Source organism: Cryptomeria japonica, chromosome 8, assembly GCF_030272615.1.
Source record: "Cryptomeria japonica chromosome 8, Sugi_1.0, whole genome shotgun sequence".
NCBI classification, from domain to species: Eukaryota; Viridiplantae; Streptophyta; class Pinopsida; order Cupressales; family Cupressaceae; genus Cryptomeria; species Cryptomeria japonica.
This window is the reverse complement of record NC_081412.1, coordinates 332,852,893-332,866,475: the sequence shown is the minus strand read 5'-3', so window position 1 is coordinate 332,866,475 and position 13,583 is coordinate 332,852,893.

Here is a 13,583-nt window from a genome sequence, read left to right as displayed (position 1 = left end):
CTGGATCGACCTCAATGCCTTTGCTTGAGACAATGTATCCTAGAAGTTTCCCGGAGGTTACTCCAAAGACACATTTCTTTGGGTTGAGTCGAACATGGTATTGTTCCAGTCTATCAAAGATTTTATCTAAGATGTGGAGATGCCCTTCTCTGGTGAGTGATTTTGCTAGTAAGTCATCCACATAATCTTCCATCATAGTATGCATCATGTCATGGAAGATGGTGGTCATTTCTCTTTGATAGGTCACTCCTGCATTCTTTAGACTGAAAGGCATTACATTCCAGCAATATGTGCCCCATGGACATGTGAAGGCTGTCTTATGTTGATCTTCTGGTGCGATCTTTATCTGATTGTATCCTGAAAAGCCATCCATGAGTATAAGCATGGCATGGCCTGCTGTCAGATCCACTATGATGTCGATATTTGGAAGGGGGAAGTCATCTTTAGGATAGGCCTTATTTAGATCTCTGAAGTCAGTACAAATGTGGATGCCCCCTTTGGTTTGCGGATAGGCACAATATTGGAGATCCATTCTGCATAATCAATTGGTCTAATGAAACCAACATCTAGGAGTTTCTTGAGTTCTGTTTTGACTAATACTGTAATCTGAGGATGCATCTTACGAAGCTTTTGCTTGACAGGTTTGGCTCCTTCTGCTACGGTAAGGTGATGCATGACTAAATCAGGATCAAGCCCAGGCATGTTTGCATATGACCATACAAAGTTGATCTGACGCTTCTAGAAGAACTCTATAAATTTAGGCTGTTCCTCTAGAGTGAGAAGAGATGCTAGATGTATGATATGAGGATTTTCAGGAGTCCCCACATTGTATTCTTTGGTTTCCTCTATGAGAATCATTGATCGTTCCTGTTGTGTACTAGCAGGGAGAATGCCAAACCCTTCATCCTTAGGCGCCTCAGAGAGGTTTTCACCATTGGATACACTCTTTCTTTTTACTTTTGTCTGATCAAACAGCGCCACAGTGTGGTTTTCACTGGAATATCCATGTTTTATTGTTATATTTTTGCAACTGAAAGGTTTGGCATCCACCCCGAAGTATGCTGCGCTATTTAGTTCAATGGCGAATCTAGCTTTGTGATCCCCGCTTGGTAGGTTATCCCTTAATTCCAAAAAGTCAATGATAGCCTCATCGTTTTGGAAGAAATCAAGACATGGGGGATTTGGTTGGTTCCATTCGATGAGTTCAGGATGGATAATGGGCATTACTTCATCGATTAGGTTAAGTGCGTTAGATGTATCAGTGAGGGTTAAGATGTTATGGTGAAGGTCGTTAATGGTACTCTCCCTATCAGAATCAGGCGTAGGATGAGACGTAGGGTCTGTGGAAGATGTTTCCAGTTCAGGAACCCATGTGGTCTTTATCTGTGCTTCCCCGTAAACAGGGATGTCTTTGCATGGCGGAGGTAGTGATGTGTCTTCCTCATCTGAAGTGTTAAGCTGTACAAAATCAAATTTCCACTCATGTGAGTCAGTCTTTGAGTCACTTTCCAGCATCCGATTACTATACCATATTGGGATGTCTTTGGAGTTAAATACTACAGGTGTGATTGGTTGATGTACCTTTGTAGTAATTGGTGCTGCAGGAAGATTTATTGGGATTAAAGGATCTGGTACAGGGAGTATCGGTAATATTGATTCAGTTGCTTCTGCTGGAACTGCTGGTGCCATAGATGCTACTGCGGGTTCTGATACAGTTGCTGCTGCTAATGGTGCTGCTAATGGGATTACGAGTTCGTTTGGTGGGATGATTGGCATTGGTGATAGTTGTGTTGGGATTTTGAGCCTCGGTGGCGCAGTCGGGATGGTGCTTGATGCTGCTTTGATAATAAAAGGTGTCCTTTTGGTAGTAGGCTGACATAATGGTTTACTGGGTTTCCCTTTGGATCTGAGTTTAGGAAAGATCTCTTTTTCAAAGCCTAGGCCTGTATTACCTTTGGGCTTTAATTCCGGCAGCAGGGGTTCATGTCGTCCTTGTTTGCAATATCCCAAAGCACTCTGACCATCATACCCCATTCTTTGCATAATGAGGAGGCCTTTGCCATACCGATCCGTAGGAAGTTTAACTTGCGGTATATCATTGGTGATGGGATCTTTATAGATCCAGTCTGCTAAGTCCTCATCTTGGGTTTCTTCTTCTTGACTCTTTCCAAGGATGAAAGGCATCAAAGCACATGCTGGCGTGACCTGTGGTTGTCGGAGTACCTGTTGTGGTTTACCATGTGTTCTAGGGGAAATGGGCATTTGTCCCACACAAAAGAGTTCACTCAAGTTGTATTCCCCAGGACCTTCCTCTGCTATCTTCATCTTAAGCTTTTCTTGCTTGGGTATAGTAGTGTTTGAACTGGCAAGAGAGGTGGGACTTATATATGATGTGGAAGAAATGGCTTCTCTATTATTAGGAACGGTAATCTCTGGTTGATGGCTGATATTATGGCAATATGCAAAGGGATTTGCATCACCCAGGATTGTGATCTCCACACCGTTATGTGGGAACTTGATACATTGATGGTAGGTAGATGGAACGGCTTGCATGGCATGTATCTAGGGTCTCCCTAACAATAAATTATATGGCAGAAGAAGGTCCAGAACCTGACAGATGATGTGTTTTACCACGGGGCCTACTCGGATTGGTAGTACCACAGCTCCTTTAGATGAACGCTCTGCATCATCATAGGCTTTGATTGTGATCTCTTATGAGGATCCACTAATTCTATCGCATATCCCAATGCTGTGACCAACTGTAGTGTACAAATATTCAGGCCTGCTCCATTATCGATCAAGACTCCTTTGATCCTATGCTGGTTGATAAAGCCTTCAATATGTAGTGAAGCGTTATGAGGTTGCTGGAAGGAAGAGTTGTCACTTTCAGAAAAAGTGAGACAAGGTGATGACTTTAGACTTCCAACCATGGCTTAAAATTGGTCTGTATTCAGATTTGCCAGGACTGACGCCTCTTGGAGTGCTTGATCCAAGATAGTTTTATGAGAGGGTGATAGGCACAATAGCTCCAAAATGGATATAAGCGTAGGCATTTTATCTAATTGTTCCACAAGATTGTACTGCTTTGGGATGGAGATGGTGCCTTGTGGAGCTGCCTTTATGGTGACCTTGGCACGACGCGTAACAACATTGCAATTTGAGTTGGGATTTTTGAAGGTTATAGTTGCAACTTGTTCACTGGCATCATACAGATGATTTACAGTGTAATTATACGCGGCTTGTGTATAATCAGTGGTATCAGTGCCTCGCCTGGAAGTGGAAGGACCCCTTTGATCTTGTGATGGAAGTGGATTTTTGAACATCAGATGATCATTGTTGGTTGTTTTTGGGTCATGTCCTTCTATTTCAATTTCTCCTCGGTCAATAAGATCTTGAATGAGATCTTTCAATCGGTGACAATTACTTGTCTTGTGCCCTCTTCCTTGATGGAATTCACAGTGTTCAGTATCTCTCCACCATGCCTATTTTACTTGAGGCTTATAGTTTGATAGTTTAGGTAGAGTGACCAAATTTTGAGAAATGAGTTGTCGCAATACTGTTTCAATGGGTTCCCCTAAGGGAGTGTATGTGCGTTTCTGTTTTTGCTGATGAGGTCTTGGTTCATCACGAGATGTTATGCGACCTTGATTGGAAGGAACATTTGTGTTATTCTGAGGTGGAGGATTTTGTCTTGCAAATTGAACCACAGGCTGTGCATTCTGGATAGTCCGGGCATCCACAACCCCATCATTGACGATATTCTTGTTTTTATTCCAGAAGTTTGGTTTATCGCTATTGAAGCGTGGGCGAGGACCATCTTTTGGTTCATTAAAGATTTTGATGAGTCCTTTCTTGATGAGTGCCCTTTCACATTTCAAACCCTTGGTGATCATATCATTAAAAGAGTCTGTGTCTTTGACATCCAGGTGAAATTCCATTTCTTCGTTTAAGTTGGAAATGAATATTTCCACTAGTTCTCGTTCAGGTAACTGAAGAGAATGTCTGCTAGACATTTGGCACCATCGTTGTAGGAATACTGAGAATAGTTCACTTGGTTTTTGTTTAGTGTTGCACAGATCAACCATGGTGATGTCGCGTTCAATGTTATGAGAGTAATGAGCTAGGAATTTCTGGATGAGTTCCTCAAATGTTCTAATGCCACCTGGTAGTCGGGAAAACCATGATGTGGTTGTTCCTCCCAAGCTTTGGGGAAAAAGGCGCATTAGGTATGTGTCTTCATATGCCACTTCGAGACAAGCGGAATGAAATTCTCTGACATGATCACGGGGATCCCCCTTTCCTCTATATTTTTCAAATTTGGGTGTTTCAAATCCTCGTGGAAAGGGTGGCATATAAAGATTCCTATCAAAAGGATAAGGACAGATGTCATTGAGTGAGAATTGGTTAGTTTTGACACCACTATGAAGTTGTTGGGCGAGATTCTTGACTTGTTGCCGCAACATCTCCATTTCAGTTGGAGGAGGAGGTGGTGGGTTACCTCGAGGAATGTTATATCTGATGGGATCTCTACCTCTTTCCTCTTCATGGCGACTTTGTCTTTCTGAAGCTTGTCTTAATTGGGCAAGATCAAAGTCAGAGGGGAGTTTGGCTCCTTCTTGAGCGATTTTTAAGAAGTGAGCATCCGCATTGCTCCTGAGTATTTCGTCAAACAGTCTGTTAAAGAGAGGGTTATGCTGAGCCCTTTCTATTGTTGCAGGAGTAGGAGTACTTGGGTTTTCGTCATTCGCATTTCCTCCAAGTGCTTCTTGAAATTCATTGAGATTTTCCTCTTCTTCTTCTTCTATTTCTATTTCTCGTTGCCTTGACTGTGATCGGTTTTGAGCCATTTTGTTTATGAGTCTTTGTTGACGTTGAGTGAAAATGATGATGAGTTTTTGATGAAATGAGAGATTGATGATTGGTGAATTGTGTTGCATGTAGATCTCTAGCACTTTTAAGGTAGATGTAACTGAAATTCCTTCTTTGAATTGCTTGTTTGTTTTGATAAGATTGGATGTGATAAGGTGTAGAGAAATCTGAGATGTGTTACAGATTTAACTACCTAGTAATGAGAGGATTCACTCATGAACTAGTTTTAACCTGCGTAGATGTGTTTCTTAGGATGAGCTTATCCTAGATGCAGAAACAATCTAAAAAGTGATGTGAAGTGTTTGATTCAAGCAATATCTAAAAGAGAACTTTGGGACAAGGACCTCTTAATGTTTTGAGAGTTTAGAATGAATTGATGATGAAGTGATGATGTATGAATAAGATGATGGATGAGATGTCTTCAACTTCAATAAAAACTTTGTGTTACAAATGGGACAAACTCTACCTCTTCCCTTTCGGGTGTTGGCGGTATTTCTCGAGTTGTGTTGTATGTGATACAGACATTTGGGAAGAAGTTTGGATTAATCTTTCCTCCTTGGTTTTTGTGATAACTCAGAGCTCTATATTGCATAAAAGCTCTGCGGTTCAATGATTTTGAACCAAATTCATTTGTTTTACCTTGAAGGTAGAGACGCATGCGATGTAGAAAGACTCTATGTGAGACAAAGATTTGTTTATTAATATAGAATAATTTCCTCCTTTTGATCAAAGCCTTTGAGCTCAATGGTCTTCTTTTCAAGTTGATATTCTGATGATGCTTCTTCTTTCGCAAGATGTGAAGAATGGTCATAAAGGTTTGATTCTTTTGTTGTTTACACTTTGTTTTTGATGTGTTTGTTTGTTTTGAAAAATGTTTGGTTGGATGAATACTTTGTTTTTGATGTGATCTTCTTTTGATGTTTCTTTGACAAGAAAACAAAGCAAGCACACAAACACAAGAATGTAGCCTAAAAGGCACAAATGAGTATGGGTCTAGATCAACCCAATCCTTGGACTTGTATATGACCCTTCCTTTAGATGTATTTTAAGGTGTATTTCCAAAGCCCGAAGTCAGCTCAATTTGCACTTGGTCTTGACTAAAACGAACACACTTCAAACACTTTTTATCCCTAAGGTCAAATGGCCAGTTGTGATAAATTTAGCCCACATCTTGATATTTCTTCAACTTTGGTACTACATACCTTATGAATCCCGTCATGGCAGGTAAGGATGTGATATACTAAGTCTTGCATGAGCATAACAAATAGATGATCCCTATGATGGGGGAGTCACCACTTTTATCAAGCCACAAGTGACCTTTCAAAAAGCTATGTTTCTACTCAAGGAAATATGTATGGTGAGTATCTTGGGAGCAAAACCATCTATGCTCTTGCACTAAATTATATCGCAAATATTCTCAATCAATAAAACAGGTGGGCTACTACTTAAAGGTGTTTAGTCATGTTCGATGTTTTTGGACATAAGTTCATTATGCAGTGACTCACTTAAGAGCCTTGTAACTGGTGGTGGGGCCCATTTGTCCTTTCGGCCAGTTACACTGTAGGAACAACTATACCCAAGGCTACAACTTTCGCTCTCACTTGATTTCTATAGCGGCTCAAAGGATTTACCGCTCGAGGTCGTTCCCAAGAGTATCGATCCCTTGGCAGGCCTCTCTTAAAAAGATAAAATTTGAGTGTTACTAACACTTTTCTCTTGCACCTAGGACCACGAAAGCCAAGGGAGAGGATAGTGTGTGTTAGAAGTGGGACCACTCGGCCAACTTTTTGCACAAGTGTGCCAAGCACGAAAACACTTGTTCTTTTTAACCCATCATCGCAAATGTGGTCTAACTATTTGGAGATGTTGCTCCAACAACCATGGTGTTCGTTTTAACTTCAAAGGCAATGTATTTTGTAATCTAGAATTTTAAAATCTTGGTCAACTTAATGAAAAATACGTTTTCTTGAAGTAAAATTTGTTTGCAAAAAATCAAAACAAGTGGATTGTTCTTTTTATGTTCACCCAAAATTTGAAGTGTGGATTGTAAATCTTTTTAGTTTTGATGCAAGGAAATCAAATTTGTTTGTTGATTTTAAGCACCAAAATGAAGATGAATCCTAACTTGCAATGGAAGTAAATGTTTGTTGTCAGGTTTTTTTTAAAAGCACCAAAGGAAAATTTGTGATTTTTAATGATGAGTTTTAACCTGCACAAAACAAAATTTGTTAGTAAAATCTATGTCCAAGGGGGGGCTTCCACAAGCCTAAGATTTTCAATTTTTTTGTTACAAGGTGAGTTTTACAATATTCTATTGCAATAGCGTTAGTCTGCGTTTAAACAAAAGCGCTATTTTACACAGAAGCGCTAAAAGAAGGGTAAAACCGGAGAGGCAAAAGCGCTAAAAGATTTTCAATAGCACCAAAAGAACGACAAATGCGCCAAAACAAATCCAAAAGTGCTGAAAGTTGGACAATAGCTTTAAAAGAAAAAGTGTTGGTAGTGCTAGAACATGTTCAATAGCGCTAAAGCGCAACCTGTGTGACACTTTCAACAATCAGACATGTTAGTTTGCAAAAAAAATGGTATTTTTTTGGTGCTTGGATTCACGTCAGGTTCACCGAATGATGCTCTGCAAAAAGGGAAGGTTAGTCAATGATAACAAAACACAAACAAGAAGAAAAGCCAAGTTGTTAGTGTTAGAAATCATAAATAAAATACTTTCCTACACAAGCATATCAAAAGAGATACCAAAAGCATGATAGAATGTCTAACTAGGAAGGTAAATATGATGAGGCATCTCCAAATGCCTCCTAACATGCTCTTGACTTCTTCTCCCTTGTTCCTCTCCTCTCCAAGTTCCAAAATAGTGTAGCTCTCAGCAGCTTTTTGCACTATGGATGCTAATGGAGGATTGAGATTGTAGTATTGTGCTCTAAATGTGAAATGAAAAGCTAATACTATGCTATTGATGCTAAAATGATTTATTTTTAACCAAAATAACAATACATGAGTTAATTATGCTAAAATGCTCTCTTAAAATGCCTATAGCTTAAATGCATACAAGTTTTCAGGATCTGGATTATGAAGAAATGGGCTCTATTTATAGGAAAAATAGAGCAATGGATGGTTGAGATTGAGCAATCTCAACAAGGGTCAGGATTGAATGATTTCAAATCCATGTGAGGGCTTTCAACCCAATCCCAAGATGACAAGTGTCAATGTGAGATAGGTTGAGAGGGGAGGGAATAAGCATTAAATGCTTGATATGACTTTGAGATTTAGAGTCAAGGTTGGTTGAATGAATAAACTCTTTATTCAAAGAATAAAGCTTTTATCCAATGGATAAACTCTTGTGCAAATGTGAAATGGATGAATATGGTCAAAACAATAAATGTTTGGGGGGACAAGTTTGAAATAACCATAAATGGTTATGTAAGAGCCATAAATGGTCATGTAAGAGCCATTACTGGTCTTGGAAGACTTTGGGGGTTAATTTGTTGAACACACAAAGCATTAAATGCTTTTCAAAGACTTTGGAGTCTTTGAGAACTGACTCCACTTTTCTTAGGAATGTGACAATAATTAGGGGATGGATTAGGCTAATTAGGAAGGGGTTAGAAGAATCTAGAAGGGGATTAGATTTTGCAAGTGGATTTGGTGGGTGAGGGAAAATAGGATTTTATTAAAATAAAAATTCATTTATTTCAATAAATGTGTGCAAGTTGCATTTGTAGGAAAATGCAAGTGGGGTGGGGATAATGATTTAAATAAATGTTTTATTTAATTTATTTAAAAGAGGAAAGGAGGATTTTAATTAAATAAATAGATTTTATTTATTTAATTGATTGGAATTTGATTTAATGAATTAATTAAAATAAATTGAATAATTTATTTAATTAATAGAAGAATGTTTGGGGATGAATTAATTAAATGTTAATTTAATTAACTGGTGGCTAGTGGATTTTTAATCAAATAAATAGCATTTATTTATTTAATTAAGCTGGATAGATTTGTGTGACTACAATAGGTAATGATGATGATTCTTCCTTACCGCCATGGCTATTTTCCAATTCTCCTAAGAGAAAGAAACAATATGTCTCTCTAGATGATTTTAGTTTTAATCAACTCATTCCCACCAAGCTCAAGATCACCAAGAAAGATAAAACCTTGTCAAGGGTCAAGGTGGATAAAGCTAGAAACAATTATGCATAGATTACTATTCCTCCTCATGATAAATATCTTGATCTAATTCAAGAATTAGATTACATCATTAATAGGATTGAATTAGGGAAGAAAACTCATGATTCTGCTTCTGGGGATTTTCAATCGACTTTGGATGCTCTTGTTGCTAGGTATGATGAAGAAAAGGTAAAAAAGGATAAGCTCAAGGAACAAGTTGAACAAGTCACCACTATGCTAATTAAGGTGACCAAGTCTTTGGAAGCCATTGAACCAGTGACTTCATCACTCGATGAACAAGTAATGCAAAGGGCCTAGCAAGCAACATCACAAAGTAGAGTAGTGGGAGAATGGATGGACATGATGCTCAATCAAGGCACATGGATCCTAAGCTTAACTTTCACTATTGTCAGTAACCTTGATGCCATAAAGACAAAAGTGGACAAAACCATAGAAGTATTTTCTCTGGAAGTGGAGGCACAGGAGAAGAATTTAGATGCATGGTTGAAGCTTGAAGAATTAGATTCAAATGAGCTTTTGCAGAAAGGTGTCATTCATTCTCAATAAATGTATATAGAGAAACGAGAAGTGCAGGAGCATCAAATGAATATTTTTGATAAACTTATCAAGGATATGAGGAAAGCTCAAAAGGAATGCCTATATAAAAACAAAAAATATTGACAAGATTTTAGAGATTCCATGTACTTCATCACTGGATGAACAAGTTTTAAAAAGGGCCTAGCAAGCAACATCACGAAGTAGAGAAGTGGGAGAATGGATGGACAAGATGCTTAGTCAAGGCACATGACTCGTAAGCTCAGCTTTCACTATTGTCAGTAACCTTGATGCCGCAAAGATAGAAGTGGACAACACCATAAAAGTCTTTTCTCTAGAATTGGAGGAGCAGGAGAAGAATTTTGTTGCATGGTTGAAGATTTTGATTTTGATTTAGATGATCTTTTATAGAAATACATGATTTCTTCTTGACAAATGTATATAGAGAAACTAGAAGTGTGTGAGCATCAAATGAATATTTTAGAGCGACTTATCAAGGATATGAGGAAAGGTCAAAAGGAATGCGCAGATAAAAAGAAGGAAATTGTTGACAAGATTTCAAAGATTTCATGTACTTTCCTTGATGAGAATCAAAAGGTTCTTGATGTAAACATGACCATCAAGGAATTTAGTTCATTAGTAACTGATAAGATTGAGAGAGAGGACTTCTCTTTGTCCTCTATTGATAAATTGCTTGATCTACAGATCATTTTGGATTTTCTAGATTTAGTTCTAAAGAAACATAAGAAATGCCATGTTGATTTAGAAGATTCTATCACATATGGGTTGAATTTATTACCATTCATATCCAAGGACCCAATGAAACTCAGATGAAGATTATTCTAAATTTTTTTTAAGACTTCCATAAGTGAGATCAACGTGAAGAAAATGACACTTAGTCATTTTTATGACTTTCCAATGGATTTTTATAGTATCAATCCACACCTTAAGTGTCATTTTGTATATTCTCTAGTATGCATGTAGGATTGCATGTGTCCTAAGAAAAATATGTCTCTACTATTGACTTAATCACAATTAGTTGTAGCATTTCCTAGTTTTATGCATCACCCCTCTTCCATATATATGAGTGTTTTTATTGTAATAAGGATATTTTTTTTCATCATTATTTTATGCAACGAACCTATGCCAAAGTGAAAAGTAAAGTGAGACTTTGTGTTCATATTGTGAATTTGCAAGCCTAATCAAAGAGAAAACAAGTTTTTCTTTCAGACTTTGTGTTGGAATCAATCTTGAGTATGATATAGATGTTCTTATGTCATTTGTGTTATATGTTCTTGAAAGATCTAACTTGTGAATTGTTGTTGATGCAAAATTTTGAAGACTAATTTGAATTTATACAAGTAGACTTTGTGTTACTTTGAGAATTCAAGAATATAAAATTGTTGCGGATAATATTGGAAAGTCTTTGAGCTTTTCTTTATTATATCTGAAGTTATATTAAGTGGATAAGAAAGTAAATTATCTGTGCTATACTAAGATACTTTTAGAGTAGAAAGTCACGATATATTTGAGAGTGTTTGAGCTAGCAATACATCGATATTTGGGTTACAATGGTTGATAAGACTTGGGTATATGAAAGAAACTTTGAGTTCTTTGTATACACAAGGCCCATCCTCAAGTCATTTTGAGAAAAAAAGAAGTAATGAAAGATTTTGTTCTTTCACAAACACTTTACTTCCTAATTAACGTAGTTTTAATATTGTTGCAAGTTTCAGTTATTTTAAATAACAAAAGTAGAAATCTATTCTAAAATTGAGAATTAGATAAAACTTGTTCTGCAAAAAGAGAATAAAGTTATTGTATCATCCCGGATTAGTGTAAAGTTAGCAAGTAGACTTAGAGTAGATAGTAATTGTAGTAGAAGGGGAGAGCCTTCCCTTATAATTAGGAGAGATTGTACTTTGCCTTCTAAGAAGTATTATCTCACGTATTGTCATGAAATACACATTTGGTAAAACTTCACCAGTTTAAATTTTTTTTACCCAATAGGTAGTGATAAATTGTTGTATAGTGCAGTCAAAATTCAAAATTTCAGTAATCAGCATACTCCTATTAGTATTTTATTGCTCTCTCTATATCATCTCTTTATCTTCCTTGAGCTCTAGATGTATCTCTCTTAATATCACTTTTCCTCTATCCCCTCTCTCTATCTCACTCTCTCCTCTCTCTCCAAAAATCTAGACCTATCTCTCTATCTCTCTCTCACATCCTTAGCTCCATTCTTTGTCGCCTCTCTCTCTCTCTCTCTCTCTCTCTCTCTCTCTATACACCTCCCCTCACTCCCTCCCTACCTCTATTTATCTAAATATACCTCTCTATCTCTCTCCCTACCTACCTATATTTCTCTACATTATCTCTCTTCGATCCTCTCTCTTTCTTCAACCCTCTTCTCTCCACTTGTTTCCATCTCTACATTTTAATCCCTCTCTCCCTCTCTCCCTCTCTCTATTTCTTTCTATCTCCTCTCTCTCTCTCTAACCTTCTATCTCCCCACTCACTGTCTCTTTATAAAAGTAGAGGAGGAGGGAGGAAAACCTAGGTAGAGTGAGTGAGAGGGGGGATAAAGAGAGTGGTTAGGGACATAGATGGATAGAAAGAGAGAGAGAGAAGAAAGAGAAATAAGTAGTGAGATGGATAGGTAGAGAGAAGGAGAGTGGGAGGAGTGGAGAGGTAGAGAGAGAGAGGGCGATAGGGAGAAAGAGAGAGGGTGGAAGAGAGATGCATGTAGAGAAACATAAGTTGGTAGGGAAAGAGAGAAAGGTATTTAGAGAAATATAGAGGTATATATAGAGAAATATAAGTAGGTAGGGAGAAAAGGGAGGTGTATAGAGAGAGAGGAGACACAGAGTAGAGATGTAAGGATATAAGAAAGAGGTAGAGAGATAGGTATAGACTTTGAGAGAGATAGAGATATAGGAGAGAGTGAGATAGAGATGTAGAGAGGGGATAAAGGGTAGATACAAGTAAATTGTGAAGGAGGGAGGGTTAGAGAGGTAGATATGTAGGGAGGGGGGAGGGGGGAGGGGTAGGTATAGAGAGTGAGAGGGAGATAAAGATAATGATTGGGGAGATAGATGGATAAAAGGAGAGGGAGGGAGGAGATATAAAGAAGTAGAGAGAGATGGATAGGTATAGAGGGGGAGAGGGTAGTGTTATGCCTTGCATATTCTTCCCCAAAATTTTCTTTTTTGTTTAAAAATGTGGGTCCCCGTTGTCTTATTTCGTTTTCTTGTTGTTTTCCTTTCCCCTTTGTTTCCCTATTTTTCCTTCTTTGGAATTTTGGGTTCTCAAAATTTCGAGGTGTCTTTTTTTGTTCCTCCTTTTATTTGTTTCAGTGTTCCGGGTTTCTAGAATCCTGAAGATTTTCCCTTGTTCTTTTTGTCCTTTAGAATTCTAGGTTCTCGGAATCTTGAAGCCTTGTCTCGTTCCTTTGTTGGAGCCCCGAGACCCCAGATATCTCGAATCCCATGTTCTCCTCATTTTGTTTGATTTTGGAACTCCAGGTTTCCAAACTCCCAAAGTCCCTTTTGTCTTGTTTGTCTTCACTTTGAGATTTTGGGTCCGAAATCCCGAATCTCCCTTTCTCTTTTTGTTCTTTGGAGCCTTCGAGTCTTCTAACTTTGGGTTCTTTGTGTTTTGTTGTTTTTCCTTTGAAGTTTTGGAACTCTGAAGTTCCGAGATTGCTTTATTGGTAACCCTGAGACTTTTGGATCCCGAAACCCCAGTTTGTGTTTCATTTTTTGTGTGCTTAGTGGGGAGGTATAAATAGTTCATCGAGGGATTTTGAAGATCATTTGCATGTTGTATCCTCTTGAGCTCTCTGCCTTGTGACTTGGTGATCTCACCCCCTTAGCAATGCACTGTGTCTCTCTTCTTCTTTTTGTCCACATTGGTTTTCTTCCTAGCCTTTATTTGTTTTCTTGTTTTTCTTTCCTTTTTTAGAATGCTTGCATGTC